The sequence below is a fragment of the Cyprinodon tularosa genome, unplaced genomic scaffold, assembly GCF_016077235.1.
Source record: "Cyprinodon tularosa strain WSP-4 unplaced genomic scaffold, ASM1607723v1 ctg759, whole genome shotgun sequence".
Taxonomy (NCBI): Eukaryota; Metazoa; Chordata; class Actinopteri; order Cyprinodontiformes; family Cyprinodontidae; genus Cyprinodon; species Cyprinodon tularosa.
In genome coordinates this window covers 377,941-401,898 of record NW_024039517.1, presented here as the reverse complement: position 1 = coordinate 401,898, position 23,958 = coordinate 377,941, and the positions used below count along the sequence as shown (strand labels likewise).

Sequence of the window (23,958 nt, the reverse complement as noted above, 5' to 3'; positions counted from 1 at the left end):
AAAAATGCACAAACACATTCATGTTCATTTCAGAGGGAAGTGTACACAACTGCTTCACCAGATGGTCGATATTTATATTAAAATAAGTCAGAGTGAGCGAGGCCTTCAGCTGCTTTTAATTCCCAGTGTTCATCTGTGACCTTGCACGCTGTAGACATCTCGTGGCTGGAGAGTTCTTTGTTAGCCAAAGATTCCTGGAGACAGTCAGAGTGATCCTAAAATGCCTTCTATTTTTATACAGCCTCTCCGACTGCAGACTGCTGGTGTCACAATTCTTTATAGAGAGCTGGATAAACGTTTGCAGCCTGTATGCCAATACATACACACAGATTTAGGAGGATTAATCCCTGATAAACTGTTACTTATTTGGCTCAACCTTTAAGGAAATTTCTCATATGAGCCGTGGTGGACGAAGTACTCAATAGTAGTACTACAGTAAAAGTATTGATACTCAAATAAAAGTTACTTATCAAACATCTACTAAAGTGAAAGTATTAAAGTGTTTATTTTTGAAAATACTTAAGTGTTCAAAAGTACAGAAAAAATTTTCTAATATTACACATTTCTTGGTCAGCAGTAGTGTTGGTCAGCAGCACCAAATTCCTGGGGGTGCACATCACAGACACCTTCACCTGGATTGTAGACAACACCTCACTGGTCAAAAGGGCACAAAAGTAGTTGTACTTCCTGCGGAGGATGAGGAGAGCCCACCTGCCCCCACCCATCCTCAACAACCTTCTAAAGAAGCACCATAGAGAGCGTTCTGACCAGCTGTCTCACTGTGTGGTGTGGAGGCTGCAGCACTTCAGACTGGGAGAAGGTGAGAAGAGTAGTAAGAACAGCAGAGAAGATCATCGGGGCTCCTCTTCCCTCCATTAAAGACATTTCATCCCAGCACTGCTTGACCGAGCCCGTAACATTATCAATGACCCCTCACACCCCCACCATGGACTGTTCTCCCTGCTGCCCTCTGGGAAGGGGCTTTGCAGAATTCAATGCAGGTCCAGCAGATTCCGAAACAGCTTCTTCCCCACTGCCATTAGACAGCCGAAAAAACTGTAAATCATGTCACAGACTCTGCATCACACTAATAACACCAATCCAAAACACTCCATAATTGTACCATACATATTTTGATGCTCTGAATTTCCATATCAATTTTTTGTTATTGTACAATGTTTTTTTTTTCTCCCACACTGTTTACATTTGATCACTGCTGCACTGAAAGAAATGGAAATGTCATGAGAGCTGTACAGAACGAAATTTTTTTTTATATACACTCTGTGAATACAAAATGACAATAAAAGTTGTCTAAGTCTCTAAGTCTAAATTTCTGTATAATTTTAAGGTAGTTTTATAGAATGTTACAACTTTTAAAAACCACCACATGTACTGATGCATAGAACCACCTGCTACAGATTTTAAACTTCAGCATAAAAAGGCCACAAAAAATAAGGCCAGCTATTTTGATTATTATTTCTTACTTAAAACGAAACCAAAAAGAAACGTAAAAGAAAACCAAAGTCTTGATTCTCCTTAAAGTTTTAGAGAACTTAAAGTTTAACTATGGAATATAGGTTTAAGGTCGAATGTACGTATTATTATTATTATATTATATTATATTATTATATCTACATTTATCTCTAAAACAGTGATGTCCAGATTCTAAGGGCTGCTATCTGCAATGTTGAAATTACATTTCAATAAACAAAAACATCAACAGTGGATTAGAAAGTTATGCTGAACCAAAAGGAATGTGTTAGTAGTGGCTTCCTAGAAATGTAGTGGAGTAGAATTTACAATATTTTACTTTGAAATGAAGTATAGTTATAAGTTATAAGTACCCCCCAATAAAAAAATAATTCAAGTTAAGTACTTAAGTATAGTAATTAAGTTCAATTCAATTCAGTTTATTTATATAGTGCCAATTCACAACACATGTCGTCTCAAGGCACTTTACAGTTCACCAGATCACCCAGTCAAATTGATTAAGGCCCCGTCCACACGAAGTCAAAACGAACACGAAACTCTAATATTTTCCAGAACGTTTGTCGTAAAGACGGAAACGTAAATTAAATGTGATCGTCCACACGAATGCACGAAAACGCTGCAAAATGTATGCCAGGCCTGTAAGTGGCGCTGTGGTGCCAAAGCAAAAATTGGCGACGAAATGTTGGGCATGCGCACTAACATTTATACATGGTTGCCCTGCGGGTCCATTTTCGTGGTTCAGTCAAATTCAGGTGCTGAACTATGTCGTCGATATTGCTCTGTTCTTCCTGGAGATATTCCAGAAGAAGAAGATTCTGTTGTAAGCCCGACAGCAGGGTGAGTAGCATGAGCAGCAACCATTCAACACAGTACGGCGCCATTGTTGTTGTAATACTGTCACGCATGCGTGTTTAGAGGCGACGCTATGACGCATGCGTGTAAAAAAAAAAAAAATGTGGTTAGAGCTTAAAGATGGAAACGTGAAAACGGCGTTTCAAAATCTTCCCAATCTGACGGCCTGATAAAAAAAAGATCTTTTACAGACCCCGAAACGCCGGCTTTGTATGGATGAGAGGCTGGTTTGGTGAAAAATGTGTGCGTTTAGGCCAGGGTTCGTCTTCGTGTGGACGGGGCCTAAGTTTTCAATCTAAGGACAACCAGTTGATTTCGTCGACTCAAATGCAATCCCTCACACTAAGCCAGCAACTCCAGCAAAAGTTAGTAATTTGTTACTTTCCAACACTGAATATAAGGTATTCACAACAATGTTGTTGTTTTTTTTTTTACAGAGAATACTTGTACATGATTTGATAAAGAAAATAAAAAATTTGATTTTTATTCTTTACTTTCTTTTTAGTTTTTCTGAGTTTATTTTATTTATTTTTTTTTTTTTTTAAGATTAATCTAATTTCACAGAAATTCTACTCGCACAGTGTTTCCAATATACTTTGTTAAACTTTAAATACTGCATATTCTACACATATGAAAGCTTTTGTTTCCCAGAAATTATAGCTTTAGGTGTGATTATGAGTTGACATAAATTAAACTTTTTTAAATTTTGGGCAGACTTAAGAGGAGAGTTAGACAGAGATGGGGTTCATTTTATTTCTCAACAATCACTTAATGTTCTTCACACGATTTCTGCAATTGACATTAAGAATAAACAATGATCCTAAATGTCCACATGGTGAGATCCAAAGGTTTCTGGCACAACTTCACTAACTTCCAAGGTGCAGGAAGAAGGTCAACAAAATGGTGAGCCGGAAACCTTAGCAAGACTCAAGTACCTGCAAGTACTTCAAGCATTGCTGCTTTGTTTTTCCTAAACAGTCCAGAGCGCTGCCATTTGTTATGTCAGAGGAAGAGTAGCGCCTATTTGCAGTTGGTTACATTTTACTTTTTTTATATTGTTATACTTGTGGGATTTACCTGTGTCTTACTTTGTTCACTTATATATCAAAAATGAAAGATTGTTTTTTCTCCTTCTTGTAACAGATCCAGGATAACAAAGCTGCAATGAACAAACAGAAGTGTATGTGACAGAGTAATTATACAATTCATGCATTTTGTTCCCAACTTTGTTTCTTTTCAGTCACGTCTTCCAACTCTGCATCACCATTTATATTCAGCTTCAAGATCCATTTGCTGCAAAGAACCTGTACATTTCTCAAAAAGAAAAGGCATTTAAATAGTTTACAAACCTGCACAAACCCTCTGTTCTCCAATCTGAGGAAAACTGCTCTAAGCTTGCATTACAAAGCGGGAATTGATTAGTTCATCAATGCGAGATGTTTTTAATTACAGTGTCAAATGATCTGTTAATGGACTAAGTGAAATCTGTTTCATCGTTCTATATATAAGCAAGTGTTCTGCGCCTGAGCCAACTATCCCAGGTCTCCTGTGACAGAGGTCATACCGGATTACTGACACATGAAACTGTGTTGGGAGGCATAAGAAACAGCTAATTAGCTGTTCCCTGCTCCTTTATCACATTGTCGGTCTTATCTCCTGTTTGAACAACATTTGATACAATTTTAGTGTAATGTCCTTTCATGCATACTCATCATAAAAAAGACAAACATTTAAATTATGCAAACAGTTTACAGTATATTCAGTATATTCTAGCGGCTTTGTAAGCCACTATTAAAGTATGGCGTTGCTAAGAATGTGAAATATGCATGACCTTGATTTTTAGGAGGGGAAAAAAACTGTGGAATAGCAGGCATCCTGCAAGGCAAGCTCAGGGCCCAGTGGTTGGAAACTGCTTTCAACGCTTTTGACCTGAAATGATAACACAGCACATATTATAATGGCATTCTACCAACCGTCAGGTGAATGCTGATATATGCTGTGTTATCGGTTTCCCTGCGACTGTTTGAATCTTTTTCTATGGCTTTTGTATTTCATCCTCTAAATGAAAAATTAATCTCCCGATAAAAAAGTATTTTCAACATCATGTCATTTGTCTTTCTAATCTTTTTTTTTTAATTGTTTGATTTTCTTTCTTTCTTTCTTTTTTTATTTATGATATCCTTTGTTCTCTTTTTCTTTGCTGTGTTTTGTTTTTCAAGGTGCCAGTCCTGGTGGGGGGAAATGTGGCATTTCTAATAAGAAAGATTTATGGCTGTCATCCGACCCAGAAATGTGAGAAATCATTGCAGCTTTGAATGTTTCCCTCTCAGGACTGAGAGGTTCTGTTTCATAAATTATTTCAATGCGATCACTGGTATGTAAAGCAGCCTTATAGCTTTTCAAGAGTTGTTGTCATGAATTATGCTTCTAGACTCATGAGAACATGCATAATAAGCACCGCGCACACTGGGTTGTAGGCCGAGTGTTCATACCTGCTTCTGATGTTTATGAGAGGTTTTTGTTGTCGTATTTTATAATGCCTTAGAATGCAGAATATGTGAAAAGTTAAGACTAGATTATTCTTAAGAGTGTAGCTTAGCAGTAGATGAGGAATATTTGAGAGCGGATTTTGTTTCTCTGTGAAAAAAAGACAAGACCTCAGAGTTTACAACAAAAATGTAATTATATTAGCCTTGTGTCAGGAGGTCCTGAGAATGTCGCATTAATGACAAAAGAGGTTTAGAGCATGGCTAAAGAACTACTAGCAAATAACACTCTGCCAGCATTTGTCCTTTTCTTCAATGCCTTCTCCTTTGTTTTACTCTGAGTCATTTGTTTCTATAAAAATGAGACCAATGATGGGTTATAAAAAACAGACGTACAATATTTTTGCATTTTATAATACAAAAGGTCAGGGCTTTGCCCATGAATATCACACAATATTGTTTTTTTCTCATAGGTGTGTTTAGAAAAAGTTGTGTGTAGAAAAATAAAAGAGGAAGGAAGAGACCGGGGAATGAGCTGATGAATAAAAAGCAGCTTGGTAAAGTGAATGTGGAAAACCAACATTGAAATTAAAGTTAATACATGGAGGTTACCCAATGGTAAGGGCATGCTCAGACCTATCTAAATGATCCCCGGTTATTGCATTTTCATCACTGAACTGTATTTGTTTCTTCATTTTAATATACTTTCCTCCATTAAATTAAACCTGGTACCTTGGGTGGAAGTATATGTATCAAAGTACCTGTGGTCCTTTTGAACATAATATTGATTATTCTGTAGTACATTCTTGATAATTGTTTAGCTTGATGTTGTTGCAATTCTAATAAACATGCATATCCATAAAATAAAGTTTTTTTTTGCTCTGATGCTTAAACAATTATTTAAAAAAACGAACATTTTCTGTAAAGAAAATGTTCGTAAAAAAAAAAGCTATTTATTTATGTTCAACCATGTGGTAACATTTAAATTTGAACAATTATCTGATATTAAATAGTGTAATTGATTCACAAATCTACTTGCAGTTGGACAGGATGTATAATGCCAGATTTGTCAGTTTGTCGCATTAAAGCTTAAAGGTACACTATGCAACCGGTGTTGATTTTCCAGCGAGGCTCCCCCCAGAGGGTGAAAGTAAAAGTGCACTGTCGTAAATATGCACAGCTGTTCTCCTGGTTTCTCCGTCAAGCCAGGCGCGGTTGTTTTGAGCTTAGCAGACAGGCGAACGCAACGAATGACTAATGCTGCGTTCACACTGGACGCAGCTGGCGCGACAGAAGCAGCGAGTTTACATGCAAAGTCAATGGTTGACGCGCGTCAAGGCGCAGCAAAAGGTCCGGCGGCACGTTTTGAGCAGCAGGCGCAGCGCGTCTGAGCAGCTGAAGCAGCGCGTCAGGCGCGTTTAATCATCTGACGCAGGGAGAGAGACACAGCGCTGATGATCAGAGGCTACGATCACTCCTCTTAAACAGTTTATTGACGCCTAAATTAACTTAAAATGCAGAAATCTGCCGGCAGAATATGCAGTTTGGATTATTTAGATGAAAAACACCTACCAGCTGCCGCGGTGAACCGCGAGGAGGCGACCCGCCAGAGGCTGCTGAGGAAGGGTTTCCTACTGTCGGCGCACCGCTGGTATGTGGGGGTCTGAGCGGCTCCGACAGAAAAAATATTGAAGGCAGGATAATAATCTGAATGAACTGACGGCACTGATTATGTTTTCAGGTGTATTTTCCCACTTAAAAACATATTAAAACTACTTTATTCCCACTGATCACAGCAAATATAGCTGCAAGGCAGTGAAAGGATAGTGAAGCTCCGCCTAACGCGCGTCAGACACACTTTTGCACCGCGCAGCCAGAGCAGCAAAGCTGCTTCAGCCGCGCGTCAGAACTAACTGGTACAAGCAGCAAAAAATGAAGCAGCAGACGCGATTTTGCTGCTTTTGCTGCGTGAATGTAGCATAACTGCACAAAGATCGCCACTGTGCTGGCAACGAGAATGCTTTTAACTGGCGGCGTGTAGCAGTTCTCGCCGTAAAGCAAGACTGACTCTCGCGAGACTTCTGAGCCTGTGGGTGCGGGTCGGTGCTCCTGCAATTGCAAGTGCGGTATTTCCCCCACAGACCAACAGGGCGGCCGAGAATACCTTTGTTCAACCTGAAATGAATCATTTAATCATCCAAAACGATATGGAACACATTAATTAACTGAAAAATGTTGCATAGTGTGCCTTCAAGTGTGTAATATTCAGCGACATCTAAAGCCCAGACTGCAGACTGCAGCAACATGAACATCTCCCCCCCACTGCTTCTCCCCCCCAACAGTACGGCGAGCGTTATGGGACAAAATGTCTTCCACGACGTCTGCATCACCTACCTTCTCAAGTGATGAGGTTTGTTTACATAGATAATTTTACAGATAGTATTTCATTAGTCTGTGTAGGGTATAGATTTCATGTAGACTTAAGATAATAAATATAGTTCATCTCTCTCAACTTGCCGTAGTTACTTTCGAGCGTAATGGGCGATCTCGCAATCACTAGTTTGTTGGCTCTGCGCTGCCGTAGCGCAAAGATGTCTGCCTCCATGGCTGCGAGACCCGCTCCTATGTAATTATAAATAACGAATTCTAAGGCAACGCAAATATTAAGGTTAAGAGGCTGAGCTCGTAGATGATCATAAATAACATAGTTATGTATAATATATTACATTTCTGACTGTATATCCCTGTAATTATTACACACTGTAGCTTTAAGGTGTTTTTACGTTGACATCTTAAATAAAGTTCAAAGGCTAAGGGGCCTTGGCCAATTCACGGAAGGGGAGGACACCATAAAGCATTTGTGCTTAGGGCAGTAAAATGGTTAGCATCCCACCTGTACAAAGTATGGTGATCTGTCTGAAGTTAGCCACTGATAAAAAAAAAAAAAAAAAAAACTAGTCAACCAATAAGGCTCACTATTGATGTTGATATTTATTATGGGTTACAAACCCAGAATACTAAAAAGTCAGCATTTTTCTGCAAGGATCTCTCTTACATGTACCTGTACCTCCTAAAGCATGTCACCAGTGGAATAAGTTCTGAATTTATTTTATTCTGTTGCTGTTCTTATCACTTAGTGCATTTCATCATATCATATAGAGAATCTAAGAAATTTTACAGAGATTTCAAAATGACAATATCTAAAAGAAAATTTGAAATTAAAAGAGAAAATAATGTATGAAGTTTAGTTGAAAACTGACTCCTCGAGTCCTTAGGTCAGTGTAGGTAGCCTTTCCTACTGTATGACCCCAATACCCATGAAGTAGCTCTAAGCCTTAAAAAGGTTGGTAACCCCTGTAAGATACTGTACTAATCAAAATAAAAAGCTGTAGAAAAAACTAAAAATGCAGAAATTGGGATTTAAATCTTCAAATTGAGATCTTTATTCCATCTAAAAGCAATGCCCAGTATTTAATCATAATGTATTCTTGAATACCAATGAATTTTTATATGTATATGTATGATTTTTATGGTGGTACCTTAGGCTGATGCAAATGCTTTTCTTCCCTCAAAAGTCATATTTGTCCTTCAACATTAATTAAATCCTGCTCTTCTATCAGCAAAAGAAAGGAAAGAAACGTGGTCAACCGACATAAAAATCTGTCAGAGTTACTTTCCTTTTTTTTTATTCATGTTCTGACCTGAAAAGTGACATCACTCAGCTGGTCATGATCCACTAACATCTGCTCACCAACGTTTTACCCCACACAGCATAAAGGCACTGGAATCATCCTTCTTATCACTTCTATCTCCTTAAATCACACTTTACACTCTTTTCCACTTAGTTTTTCTCATATCTGGATGGTCCTTTGGGGATGAGCGGTGCATATATGATATGTCTGAAGAAGATAATGGAAAGAAAAGTGAGAGAAGAGCCATTAAAGAGAAAACCAAGAGTGCACCCCCATGTCAGATGTTTGCGCAAGTCTGTTGTTTTTTTCGAACTAAAATGTGTCCATGTGTCTGCCTGTGTAGCCCTCAGTGGTGGTGGTCCAAATCTATGCTCAGTCTTCTATGTAAGCTGACGGATTAAACAGCGCTCGGGGACACTGACTGTTTCATGCATTAGAAAAAGGCCTTATTGCCCAAACAGATGGGTTTTAGGAAAGAAGTGTTAATCAATCACGTTTGCACCGTGTTTACAGAGAAAATGTTACAGCTGAGAGAGGACGACAAACAGAGCAGGGGAACAGGGTAAAATTAAATAAACTTTCACATCCTCTAATTGATTTATGTGCTGTTGTGTCTGGCTTTTCATTGATCACATTGTTTTGGAGGAAACACAGCCGGCCTTGTTTCACCATACCCAGTGTGCTAGCTTGTACTATATAGTTACTTTCAACAGTATATATTGTGTTGATCTAAGCTGCAGAGATCCTGTTTTTCACTGATGGCCTGAAGCAGATTTTAGCAGTGTGCAGTAGCAACAGCTGTGGTCATTAGGCTACCAGAGACAGGGAGCCCCCAGGTCAGTGCAAGGATGTTCACTTTACGGGAAAAAGACAAAACATTGTACAACCTCAGTGTTTTAATTTGTTTGGGGTATTTTCTGGTTTGTTTGTTTTATTTCTAACCAGATATTAGACAGAATAAAATGTTAGTCAGTAGAGAGCACAAATAATAAAGAGCAATTAATTTTTGTGCAATGTTTTTACATTTGAGAATATAACATACATATTTTTATCTATGTAGCAGTGCTTCATTTACTGATGTTGTGTCTGGTATTGCTTTGTCAGTTAGTGCTTCTAATGATGCACAGATTGGGTGGTTACTTCCTCTTCCAGTGCTTGTAAAGATGGGAACACATTTTTTAGAGGAAATTAGATTTTCTCCCTGTAGGAAAATGGAAACCTAAATGTATTCCATAATTCTTTAAATGTTTCTCCTGTGAAGCCAAATGTTCTCCTTAGTTTTTAAATGAATAGCTTAGAAAATACTCTGGAGGGTTTTTTTCTTTCTGAATGTTAGAGATATTGATAGCAGGGTTAGGTTACAAAACAACATTGCAAGCTTTCAGTATTTTACTTAGCCCAGTTCCTTTATCTACATTTAAAATATTGCATGGCTGCAAACTTATTGGATAATTTCAAATGCAGAAATTTTTGTGGTAAACATAAGCTGTGATACAATTAAGCTTTTTCCATTATTCAAACTTGAGACCTCACAATAAATTAAAACTCAATAATTGGCTTCAACTTTAAGTTATTCTACTGCACAATATTAGATAAGATTCATTAAGGAGATTTCTTACATTCTTTTGAGGCAGAGGTCCCCTTTACTCTCTCATTAAAATCATTTTCTGACTTCAGTCTACTAAAGTTTTGGATAAGTACCATTTAACAGACACTGTGGATTGGTTACCTCAATCATTCCAAGCCTCACTCAAGTATTATACAGTTATTAACCCATTTTTAGCAGTCTCCTTTGATCTTTGGTAATAAGTAGCATCTTTTTAATAAAGATGGCACAAGCCTTTTAATAGTTTCTTAGTGAATGAGAAAATAGCCCCCCCCCCCCCCCCCCCCCCCCCGACCCCCCCCCACCCCCCCAACCGCCACCATGCACTCGAGTACTGGCTGGATCAGATATCATTGATTTAATATTGGATATCCAATGCAGTGCAATTTACATGAAACAATTATTTCTCTCTTTTTGCCACTTATTTGTTAATAAATGACATAAAGTACATTTATATCTGTCTTGATTAGTAACCTTTTTTAACATTCTATGTTTATGTCAAGGCTACAGCCTTTATTCTCATCATAACATATATGGCTCATTCTTTCAAGACTAGACAGCCTAGGCATCAGTATCAGATTAGATGGGGAAAATGCTGGATCAGTGCAGCTCTAAAATCAGTAAACAGAAAAACGTAAATGGAGGTTTATTGTGACATGTATTTGCTAATCGCTTAGATCAGGCATCCCCAAACTCAGTCCTCAAGGCCCCCTGTCCTGCAGGTTTTAGAGGTTTCCCTGCTTTAGCACAGCTGGTTATAATGATTGCAGTAGACCAAAAGCCTGTTAATCAGCTTTCAATTAAAATCAGCTGTGCTGGCTGATTGCAAGGAAACCTCTAAAACCTGCAGGACAGGGGGCCTTGAGGACCGAGTTTGGGGATGCCTGGCTTAGATGATCGACATTCTTTCTCAAAGTAGGATCTGAACCAGGGATACACTTATGTCAGTCCATTTTAATCACACAGTTTGTTAAAGGACAGGCCTTCGATAGTTATTTGAAATTTACATGAAGGCAAATCAAAGCAACAGTTATTTCTGACCAATGTTTTATTGTGTGTTTACCGCTTTACCTGGGGTTAACTTGGCCTCTGACTATGCATGTTCACACTTAATTACAATCTGTAGTCTAAGTTGATTGCATGAATGTGCTTAACATAATCTTTGGTGTTTTAACATAACCACACATACTCATGTTCTCAATGCTAACCCATATGTTAAGTCCATGAGCTTACATTCAAATTAGCTGAAGTATTATTGTATCTATTTTCTCTACACCTAATGTCTATTTTTGCTTCTTATTGTGCAAGCCTATGAAGTGAGAGAAACTAACACCAAAAGGTTCATTAATGTGATTGACTGCCTGTCTTATTGTGTGAGCAGAATAAGATACCTGAAAAGCACTCAAACATGTTCCTAACTGCTGACTCCTGTTTTTTTTTCGCCCTCTCATTTCATTTCTCCACCGATGCTCTCATTTCCTTTCCTCTTTTGTGTTCATTGCTCTTGTTTTGTTCTCTTTTTTTTGCCTCCTTCCTCCCAAACACCTGGTTGTTTAGCCACCTGTGCTTACAGTATCACCTTCCAGATGAAAAGTGCATTCTACTATAGCTTGCAAAAATAAGCCTCTTTTCTTCTGTACTGTTTGGCAGGAAAGGGGTAGATAAGGAAAAGAGGGGCCTGCTGTGAAAATCTTCTTTTTTATTTGGGAAAGAGGAAAAGCATACTGAGAGAATTAGCATGGATCAAGTGAATAATCGGTCTGCGTGGATATAAAATATGCACATAAGATCCCTTTCCTCTAAAAGTACAAACAGTGCATATTTGCCCCCTTTGAGGAATAAAATATTCCAGTTACGTGCTTATTTAAAATCCTCACGTCCTGGTTTGTGTTCTCCAATTTTTTTTTTTAGTTTTTCATTACATTTCGAATTCAGCTCTTCTGTATCTTGTGTGTTTCTCTCCTATTCTAAGTGCATTCAGTTCAAATGTAGAACAACACAAAATTGCTTCCTTTCCAACTTAGGCGTTCCAAATAAACAATCTGCACTTCGGCTAGAATATCATCTGAATATTAAAGCTGCACTTCACATGACCCAAAACACATTTGTATGTAGAACCAAACTATGAGTTGAGGCAGGTCAATGTTATACAGCCTAAGAAATAAGGGAGATAGAGTGAAAAAGGAGATGTGTGAGAGAGAAATGCTGATTTCTAGTCATTACTGATGCATAAATAATCTTATCTGCAATTGTCTGAAATGTGCTTGTTTTGAACATGATCCAAATAAAATCTGTTTGATACTTTTGAATCAATTTTTTTTATATGCAGAGGTCATCTTTGTTAAGCAATGCCACGTTTTTAGTTTAGAAGATTTAATAAAAGATAACTCAGTATTAACTCTTAAATATCATTTCATGCAGCCATGCTTAAAGTCAACACACATAGAAATCTAAGCAGTAGGTAACCTTTAGTATAAAAGAGTCAAATAAAGTCTGAGCAGGAAATTTGATTTATGTATCCTTCATATTATTTTAAAAACTTACCATGAACTCCCTTTTTTCTTTTATTTAGTCCAGATTTTAAACCAGGAGATTTTTAGGAAAACATAGTGCCAACAACTGTGCCACTGTGCCTGACATTTATAGGACAGTTGATTCAAAAGAAAAAAAAGACTAGAGAATTTCGTGAATGGGTATGATTACCCCTAAACTATCTCTAGAAGGACTCCTGTTTGTCTGTAGTTTTGTGCAATTACGCTTCTTAGATTTACATTACTAAGTTGATTATTTGAACAATTTTTCATGAAATGATTGTGATCATCAGAATCCCAAATGGTTCAGACAGACTAAATCTGTACAGAATAATTTCATACAGATAAACATATAATATACATGTGTGCCCATTTTCAGGAAAAAAGGCATGTTGTGGTGATTGAATGCTCCTTGTGGGGCCTGGTGCCTGGATCCCACATGAGGAATTGCTGTTCAGGGGTCAGGGCTTGTGTTTAGGACTAAAGTGTGAATTGAGTTTATGTCCTTTTTGGGGTTAGGTATCAACCTGTAATTGTTAGGGTTAGGATAAGGGTCACAGTTAGCTTAGAGTAATTCATGGAAAGGCCCTGCAAAGATAGTGAGAAAAAGTTGGTGGGTGTGGGTGTGCTTCCATCTCGGATTCAGGGTGAGGACCATTATCACTTTACTTGGATTTATTCACTTTAATTGGACTTTTCACTTTATTTGGATTTAGTTTTTACATATACATAGATATACGTACAGATATATATACAGAAGAGCTATATGTGTATATATATTTTATCTCTTTTTATTCTTATTTTTATCTTTATTATATTGTATAGTTGGATGTGTGTATATATCATGTAAAACTGTAACTAGAGCGTGTAACAAAAGTAATTTCCCTCTGGGATTATTAAAGTATTTCTGATTCTGATTTTCTAGTTTCACCATCACATTAAGGACTGGTTGTTGTAAAGTGAAGACATTTCACATGTACATGCTTGTAATCAAAAACTATTTTCCTAACTCTTAGGTTTAGGGCTAAGGTTTAAATTCGGTTAGGGTTAAGGTAAGGTTTGCACTGGTAATGGTTAGGTTTAGGGTTATTTTAGCGCTAGGACATAAAAAAGTATTAAAAATGACTTAAATTAATAGAAGTCAAATGGAGTCAACTCATGGTCCTTACTATATATATAGCAAGACAAGAGTGTGAATAGTATAATAGCAGCCATTGAAAATGGCCCTTCCCAGTTGACGGCAGCCAAATGGCAGCCCACTTCCCTGCAGCTCCCAGTAAAATCCCCACCAACATTCAGCCACTGGCCTTCTCCTGGACGTGCATATTTTTTTACTCTGACTCCACCCTTTCACTCAATTACAGGGTCTGACCAGGAGATAACGCTTCTGTTTAGATTTTAATGTCTACAAATGACAGAAACAATATTTTAGTGCAAAGATTGATGTTTAAAAATGAATTGTAGGGGACCAGAAAAGGAAAGTGGGGAAATTTTGAATGGCTACTACTGTATATGGGTGAGACAGCAGCTTTTATTTTTATTCATTTTCCTGTACACAGGAAATTTTTGCAGTGTTAAAGACTTTAAGAGTTCACACCAATTCAAGTGTATTTGGTCCTACTCTGAATTAGTGTTAAAACTAACTCTCTACAAAGTTTATATCTTACTCCAGTTGTTGTTGTAATAACTCTCAAAGTGTCAATGTACTTTGACACTGCGTATTTAACGCTATGGAATTTACTGGTTATAAAGTAAAAACACACTTATCCACTGTGACTGACAAAGTGATTGACAAGGTAGAACCCTTCATTAACGCTGCACTAATTCCTGACACATCCAATGATCATCTCTAAGTTATTATTTTGATGCTTCAGAAGCTTAAATGATGCTCCGTTGTGCTGCATTAGCTGTAACAACCAAAAACGGTGTCACCTAACAGACAAATACAGCACAAATGACAGATGCTCTCACCCAGGGGAAAACGCTGAGATATGTACCGCCTAAAAGCAGTCTGCATGCTCTTCATGGTGTTGTCACAAGAGCAGTGCAATACATTTTTTTAATGTTTGTCTCTTATTGTATATGTTTCTAAATGTTTTGGATAAACAATATGCTTTTTTAACCTATTTCTTTTCTCCTGGATGTTTTGATACACTAAAATATCACAATGTCTTGGAGTTTATGCAAATCCTTCTTTCAAAAAAACTATCTTTATTTATCTTGATTCTAGGACCATTAACTGGATTATAAATAACTTTCAATGCAGCTTTATAATTAACTGAAAAGTCCATCAAGTCATTATTCCTGCCAAGTCTAGCTCAAACTCATAGAACAGGACAGGAGTTGTCAGTTACTGGCATCTAAATAGCAGATAAAATCAAATTACAAAGTGCTGCTCTTAACAACTGGCTGAAGAACGAAAGATCTGGCTAAATGATGCCTACAAAGCTTAAAAACATGTTAAAGTGTGCCAAGATTGCCATTTTCAGTGTCTAAAACCTTATTAACAAGTGGCTGTGAAGAGGCACTTTGCAAGTCCAGAGAAGCTTAAAGTACATTAGAATAAAGCTGTGGGTGGAAGCTTGAAAGAAGAGCCATCAGTTAAAGCACTGAGGTTAGAGGAGAGGTTTCAACACTGTAGCAACACTGTTAGGGAAGAAAACTTTACTAGTGGAATTATAAAAGGATTATGGCCGTATAGCATCTTTGTGAAAAGGCAGCCCTCCCTTTTCACAAATGCCACAGAACAGCACGCTACAATGTAGCTGGCTAACGTCACACACACCTGCACACACCTCCATACACAAGCGCGCACACACGAATCTGAGACTTTCACTCGCGGAGCCGGCAACCGCATATGAGAGCTCTTTGTCACGCCAGCACTCCAAAATCTTTCAGTACTTACCTGAGTGACCAGCCATCGCAGCGTTCGGTGAGGTACCCGCCGATATCGCTCCATAATCCCATACCGCTCCAGTTTCCACAAATTGCACACACAAACACAAACGCGCACGCACACTTCCTGGTCCGACAACTTCTCCTCCCCTGGGAAACACGAACTGTGGGTAGGGGAATAATTTATGTCTCATTCAGCCAATCAGAGGCTTTGATTACCTGACGGGGTGAAACTGAGTGTTTGATGCATTTAAAATGCTATTTTTAGGTGTAATGTTGATGTAATGAGAAATGTGTTTTATTGAATGTATGCATACAGTAATGTGGTTAATGTAGATTGCTTAGGCATGTAATTTAACAGTGAAAATGAAGTAGTGCATTGTTTCAGCTGTACCTTTTTTTTCTTGCATAGTGGTCTCATCCAATCAGTCAGTGATTTAGTCCAGTAGGCATGCAATTTGCCAATTATGTCTGTTTGTATAAAAACCCTACTTTTTCCTCAGTTTGTGGGTTGGATGCTAGGAGAAAGGTTGGTGCCTGAGACTGTCGTGTTCAAAAGAGGTATTGCTCTCTGTGCTTAGATTTATTATTAGTTATTATTTTGAACAACCATCGTGTTGATTTTGTTTATGTTTTGGAAAGTCTTTTTGTTACTGCACTTTTTGGTTAGAGCACTGTAAATAAATATACACCACGTCATTTGCACTGGACCTCCTTGTTGAGTGCTTTCATTCCATTTGGGTGGCCATCCTGCAGTGAAACCTGAGCCAGAGGGCTCACCAGTTTCACATTTGGTGTCAGAAGTGGGATCGTGGCGCCGACACGAAAGTCAACAAGAAAGAAGTGCAAGCAGAGTGAGATGGCTTACAGGAAGTTGAAGAAGACCAACCCCCTGGGTCCAGGTGAGGAAGAGGTCGAAGGAGCCATAGGAGGAGAGCAACAGACACAACCTGATGACGACGACAGGCCGCAAGAAGCACTCAACCTTTCAGACCTGTACAGCCTACTGCAACGGTCCATGCGGACGCAGGAGAAAGAGAGGGAGAAACAAGAGCAGCGGTGGCGCAACATTCAAGTTCAACTGGGTAACGTCCGTGATGAGCTGGAGGACCATCGCAGGAGTTCCAGGGGAGGGCAGCAGCAGCAGCAGCCAGATGGAGCAAAGCCAGCAACCCTCCCAGCGGCAGCGACCCTCCCAGCAGCAGCGGCGCATCCAGCGGCAGCGACCCTCCCAGCAGCAGCGGCGCATCCAGCGGCAGCGACCCTCCCAGCAGCAGCGGCGCATCCAGCGGCAGCGACCCTCCCAGCAGTGGCGGCACATCCAGCGGCAGCAGCCCTCATGACAGTAGCAGCAGCACCGGCACATCCAGTGGCAGCAACCCTCCAAGCAGCACCGGCAGCAGGGTATCCAGCACCACCACCAGCCCCATGGATGCCAGCGGCAGGCCCATCGATCCTGTTTCCTGATCTAGCAGCACCAGCGCCAGCAACATGGACCAGAGCAGCAGTGCCGAAGCTAGAGGACAGCGATGATGTGGAGCAATACATGACCACCTTTGAACGTCTAGCCACAGCCTACAGGTGGCCCTTAGCCCAGTGGGCTACATTCCTTGTACCGTACCTGTCTGGCAAAGCTCGGGCTGCATACGTCGCCATGGATCCTTATGAAGCCGTGGACTACTTCAAGGTGAAGAATGCCATCTTAGCCAAATATGAGATAAACGCCGAAAGCTACCGAACACGGTTCAGGGAGCCGAACATTCAATCTGGTGAGACGCCGAAAGAATTCTACAACCGGCTGAAGGACTTGTACCAAAAATGGATTCGCCCAGCGGAGCACACTGTGGAAGAAATCGGTGAAGTGCTCATTCTGGAACAATTCTTGCGCTCACTCTCCCCGGAGGTAAGAGTGTGGGTCAAAGAGCACAACCCCAGCACAGGCCTGAAGGCCGCAGAGCTCGTGGATGGTTACCTGTCAGCCCGCCGCGGACCGAAGGACTTCAGATTCCAAGGCCCCAACAGAGCACCTCAACCGCCGAAGGGTAAGTCTGTGGGATATGGGAGTGGAGTTGGTCCTGGTCCGGGGAGTGGTACACAGAGTAGGGGCCCAAGCACTAGACATTACATGCCTCAACACCCCTCTCAGCCTAGACCTACTGACACATCCACAACACACAATACACCTGCTAACACACAGGCTGTATGTCATTATTGTGGTAAGCCAGGTCACTGGGCTAGAGTTTGTCCTCTGAAGAAGGTTAGGGGTGCTACTTGCAGTATGGTTTCGGTGCCTAGACCTATGACTGATGCTGTGTATGCTGACAGTGTGCCAGTAATGGGTGTGATTGTGAATGATAAACCGGCAAGGGCTCTCCTGGACACAGGCAGCACCCACACTTTGGTGCAACCTCACCTGGTTCAGCAGCCTGAAGCTTTGACTGGCGAGAAACTGCGAGTAGTGTGTGTGAATGGTGATGTCCATGAATACCCCATAGCACTTGTGTCTGTTAAAGTGCAAGATCAGATGTTCAGGTTAGAAGCCGGGGTTGTTAAAGGCTTGAATTATCCTGTGGTCTTAGGTCAGGATGTGGGGATTCTGCCAGACCTGGTGCAGGCTTCTCTCCCAATGAGTTGCGTTGCAACCAGGGCACAGGCTAAAAAGGCGCAGGAGTTGTTACGTGAAATGCCATACAGTGGAGAAGATTTTGGTTCCCCTGTAAAAATGAGAGACAGGAAGACACGCCGACAGCGTAGGCATGACAAACTAGTTGGCACAGTCAAAGTCATGTCTGGTGAAGAGCTAGCGGCAGTTCCTGATGCAGGGAAGGAGATGTGGCAAGTTCCTGATGATCTGAAAGAATTGCAAAACCAAGATGTTTCACTGAAGGAGCTGTTTGACCAAGTTGTTGAAGTGGATGGTGTGGGCACAGGCCAGGAAAAGACATTGCTGGGTGAATTTTACTTTGTGCGTGATGGCTTGCTGTATCATCAGCCTGAAGGTGGCAGTGCAGAGCAGCTAGTAATACCAACCTGTCTAAGACAGAAGATTTTGTGTTTGGGTCATGACATTCCTTGGTCGGCACATTTGGGAAGTGTGAAAACTTTGCAGAGGATTTCAGACAGATTCTTCTGGCCCGGGTTGTATACTGATGTGCAAAAACACTGCAAAACATGCCCCACGTGCCAGCTTTACAGCAAACACAAAGTCAGGCCATATCCACTTCAGCCGTTGCCAGTGATAGATGTCCCATTCACCCGAATAGGTATGGACATTGTAGGACCTTTAGAGCGCACACAATCAGGCCACCAGTACATTTTGGTAATCTGTGATTACGCCACACGTTATCCTGAAGTGTTTCCCTTACGCAAGGTTACGGCTAGAGCCATTGCCCCTGCACTATTACAGTTATTCTCAAGGGTGGGAATTCCCCGGGAAATACTGACGGATCAGGGAACAGCTTTCCTTTCAAACACCTTAAAGCAGGTTTATGGGTTGTTGGGTATTAGTGCGATCAGGACCACTCCCTACCATCCCCAGACAGATGGACTTGTTGAGAGGAACAATCAGACACTGAAAGGTATGCTGAGGAAATTTGTGTCTGCCAACGGCAAAGATTGGGACCGCTGGCTGCCGTACCTGATGTTTGCCTACCGTGAGGTACCTCAAGCATCCACGGGGTTCTCGCCGTTCGAACTCCTGTACGGCAGACATGTGCGCGGACCCCTTGACCTGCTGAAGGATGCCTGGGAGTCGCCCAAGGCCACCACCTCCAACGTGATCTCCTACGTCATTGCCATGAGGGACAGGATGGAGGAGATGGCCAGCCTCGTTCGAGACAACCTCCAGAGTGCCCAGGTGACCCAGACCACCTGGTACGACCGGAGTGCACGACAGAGAACCTTCCAGCCTGGCCAGAAAGTCCTCCTTCTCCTGCCCACTGAAGAGAATAAGTTGCTGGCGAGGTGGCAGGGTCCTTACAGCATCAGCAGACAGTTGGGGCCTACCACCTATGAGCTGGAGATGCCAGAGAGGAGGAAGAAGCGGCAAGCGTTCCACGTCAACCTCCTGAAAGAGTGGAATGAAAGGGAGGCACCACCTAGTCCACAGCTGTTGGTGCAGGCCGTGAAGGAAGAGGAGGACACCCCTGAGCAATTCTTCCCGACCGAACAGCCAGCTGGGACATTGGACTTGTCCCATCTAACCCGTCAGCAGCAGCAAGAGATACAGGCCATTGTTCCTGAAGGCCTGCTCAGTGACCAGCCGGGGTACACACCGGTGGCAGAGCACCCCATCCGTCTGAAAGACTCTACACCCGCCAGACAACGGATGTACAGAGTTCCAGAGCGCCTGTTACCTGCTCTCCGGGAGGAGCTTCAGGTCATGCAGAGACTGGGGGTGATTGAGCGTTCGGAGAGTGCCTGGAGCAGCCCAGTGGTCCTTGTGCCGAAGAAGGACGGCACAATGCGCTTCTGCATTGACTTCCGCCAGGTGAACGCTCAGTCACACTTCGACGCCTACCCCATACCCCGACTTGAAGACCTCATCGAGCGTCTGGGAGGCGCCCAGTACATTACCACGCTGGACCTTAGCAAGGGGTACTGGCAGGTGCCCCTGGCAAAAGAAGCAAGACCCTACACCGCCTTCAGGACACCCCAGGGCCTCTTTCAATTCACGGTGATGCCCTTCGGCCTGCAGGGGGCGCCTGCAACATTCCAGCGCCCGATGGACCGGGTGCTGGACGGCACCGGCGCCTTCGCGGGTGCTTATCTTGATGACATTATCATCTACAGCAGCAGTTGGGCGGAGCATGTGCAGCACCTGGCCGAGGTGTTGCACCGCATTCACCAAGCGGGGTTGACCATCCAGCCCAACAAGTGTGCCTTTGTTCAGCAAGAGGTGCGCTACCTGGGGCACATTGTTGGACGCGGAGTCATCAAGCCTCAACAAGACAAGCTCCAGGCAATCCGGGACTGCCCGCGGCCAGAGACCAAGAAGGGGGTCCGCTCTTTCTTGGGGCTCGCAGGGTGGTACCGGAGGTTCGTCCCCAACTTTGCCACCAGAGCAGCCCCTCTCACCAATCTCACCAGGAAGTCTGGCTCAGTCCGAGTCAGGTGGGAGGACCAGCATGAAACGGCCTTCAACGACCTGAAGGAGGCCCTCTGCAGCGGGCCAGTACTGCAGAGTCCAGACTTCAAGCAGCCGATGACCGTCCAGACTGACGCCTCCGGTGTTGGTCTGGGGGCCGTGCTCCTTCAAGGTGAAGGAGATCAGCAGCGACCTGTGGCTTACATAAGCCGCAAACTTTTTCCAAGAGAGACAAGGTACTCTGCTGTTGAATTGGAGTGCCTTGCTGTGAAATGGGCCCTGGACTCCTTTCGTTACTATCTCTTGGGTCGACAGTTTGTTTTAGAGACTGACCACCGGGCCTTGAAGTGGCTCGGGCAGATGAAAGACACAAATACCCGCATCACCCGTTGGTTTTTGGCCTTGCAGCCATACAGTTTCCAGGTCCGCTATCGGGCGGGCACGCAGAATGCAGTGGCGGATTATCTGTCTCGCCACCCAAGTGGCGAGCCTCCAGAGGAAGGGGGAAATGTGAAAAGGCAGCCCTCCCTTTTCACAAATGCCACAGAACAGCACGCTACAATGTAGCTGGCTAACGTCACACACACCTGCACACACCTCCATACACAAGCGCGCACACACGAATCTGAGACTTTCACTCGCGGAGCCGGCAACCGCATATGAGAGCTCTTTGTCACGCCAACACTCCAAAAACTTTCAGTACTTACCTGAGTGACCAGCCATCGCAGCGTTCTGTGAGGTACCCGCCGATATCGCTCCATAATCCCATACCGCTCCAGTTTCCACACATTGCACACACAAACACAAACGCGCACACACACTTCCTGGTCCGACAACTTCTCCTCCCCTGGGAAACACGAACTGTGGGTAGGGGAATAATTTATGTCTCATTCAGCCAATCAGAGGCTTTGATTACCTGACGGGGTGAAACTGAGTGTTTGATGCATTTAAAATGCTATTTTTAGGTGTAATGTTGATGTAATGAGAAATGTGTTTTATTGAATGTATGCATACAGTAATGTGGTTAATGTAGATTGCTTAGGCATGTAATTTAACAGTGAAAATGAAGTAGTGCATTGTTTCAGCTGTACCTTTTTTTTCTTGCATAGTGGTCTCATCCAATCAGTCAGTGATTTAGTCCAGTAGGCATGCAATTTGCCAATTATGTCTGTTTGTATAAAAACCCTACTTTTTCCTCAGTTTGTGGGTTGGATGCTAGGAGAAAGGTTGGTGCCTGAGACTGTCGTGTTCAAAAGAGGTATTGCTCTCTGTGCTTAGATTTATTATTAGTTATTATTTTGAACAACCATCGTGTTGATTTTGTTTATGTTTTGGAAAGTCTTTTTGTTACTGCACTTTTTGGTTAGAGCACTGTAAATAAATATACACCACGTCATTTGCACTGGACCTCCTTGTTGAGTGCTTTCATTCCATTTGGGTGGCCATCCTGCAGTGAAACCTGAGCCAGAGGGCTCACCCGTTTCACAATCTTCATAGCAATATGACAGCATAGGAAGTCTTCCAATCAATATTATAGCAAAGAAAATATAGTAATGAATCATAAAGGCAGAAACAGGATAGTCAGCGACAACATCACAAAATAGCATACACTAAAACCAGAGTTTCCTTTAACATTCAGCCTGTTACCCTCAAAAACATTGCCAGAGCCTAATCATCTTAGTTGATTAATTAAAAGCCTTAAATAATGTAAGGCCTCCTTGTCATCACTCTAACCTTTAGCTTACTTAACAGATTATCTGTCAGATTTAGGACTCTGGCTGTGCCACTCAAAAATGTTAGAATTTTTTTCTATCCAGATGAAACATATAGTTCTAATAAAAAAGACAACTTTAAACTTAAATCTTTCAGAGACCGTTTTTGGTAAATTCTCAAATAAATTATCCAGCATAGGAAGACACAAAATTTGACCTTTACAGCTTAATATAATTACTTGTTTATTGAAGACACATTGTGTAAGTTTTTGTAGAAAAATATCTTTAAAATATCCTGTAGGGGAAGTGAAAAAAGGGAAAGCACATTGGACAGACTTACGTAAAGATATCACCAGAATGATTAACAATTAAGAGGACCAGTTATTTTGATGATCCACCCGAAAAAGAACATCCTCCACTATATCTTTAAACATCAGGGTTTTATGCGACAGTTGATGGGATGACTAACAGACTATCATATTAACAATATTTACATTATAGAAAATAATGAAAAAAGGCTCACTGAAAGTAAGATTCTGTTGCTTCTAAGAAATCTTGTGCTAAAGCTGCTGAAATCTGACCATTTCGTTTGGAAAAAGAGATACCTTAAATTCAAAGGAAAACATTGTACCATGCCCTTCACATGCTGACTGTATTCCATATTCTAGTGGCTTCATTTAATCAACATAGTTTGTGAAAAAACATAAGGGTCTAGTGAAATTTGTACTCCCGTCCCCTGAGTTTGCAGTTTATAACTTTGAGCTTAATGCTACCGCCAACACCGGTGAATATGTGGCTAACGTGCCTTGTAAGCGATTTAACAGTTTTTTTTAATGGAATAGGATTTATTTACCCTCTGCACCACATTCTCAGGTTTATTCAGAGACTATTTGAACACTGTATGGAAAATGCTGGAATTCAAGTGAAAACAAAACATTGCAATACTTAAATAAATGAGGAAAATTAAATAAAGGTGGATCCAATGGGTGAAATATATGTTGAAATAACTGCATTTTATTACTTTTTTTTTCTCCATTGAAACTTATAATAACCTTAAACTTTCTTTTTAAGAGGATTGTAGTTTAGTGTTACTATTGCTGTATTCTCAATTTATTTTCTTTGTGAACAAAACATCTTGAACATGGAGGAATCTTACAGTGTTCTGACTTTAAATTTTTTCTTAAGATTTTTCATGACTACCACACTGCTCAAAGTTAAATCATATCAGAAATGTAAATGTTTGTACGGATTTGGATGTCTGGTTATTATGTGTTAGTTGTTAGGGGAGAGGCTCCTGCACAGTTCCTGCACAAATGTTTCAAATGAAACATTTGGAAAGAAATCAAATTCGCTTCAGTAACTTTTTAAATCTGTGAAAGTATGAAAAACAAATTAAGCATACAACCAATCAGGGGTACATTTGCAGAGACACTTTAGAGCAGGTTTTTTTTTTTCCATCCTGGTCCTCAAGGCACCCTGCTCTGCATGTTTTGGATGTTTCTGAGGTTCAGAAAAACCTGATTTAGATGACTGCAGTTTGGCAAAGCCTGATAATCTGCTATCAATTGAAAACAAGTGTGTGAAAGCTGGGAAACATCTAAAACATG

The 23,958-nt window shown here is 41.3% G+C and overlaps 1 protein-coding gene across 1 annotated transcript in view; it reads right to left on the bottom strand.

Moving 5' to 3' along the window:
- tafa3a (TAFA chemokine like family member 3a) overlaps window positions 1-23,958 on the bottom strand; it is a 140,612-nt gene that overhangs the window by 70,479 nt on the left and 46,175 nt on the right. The gene's annotated exons all lie outside the window — the stretch shown is intronic.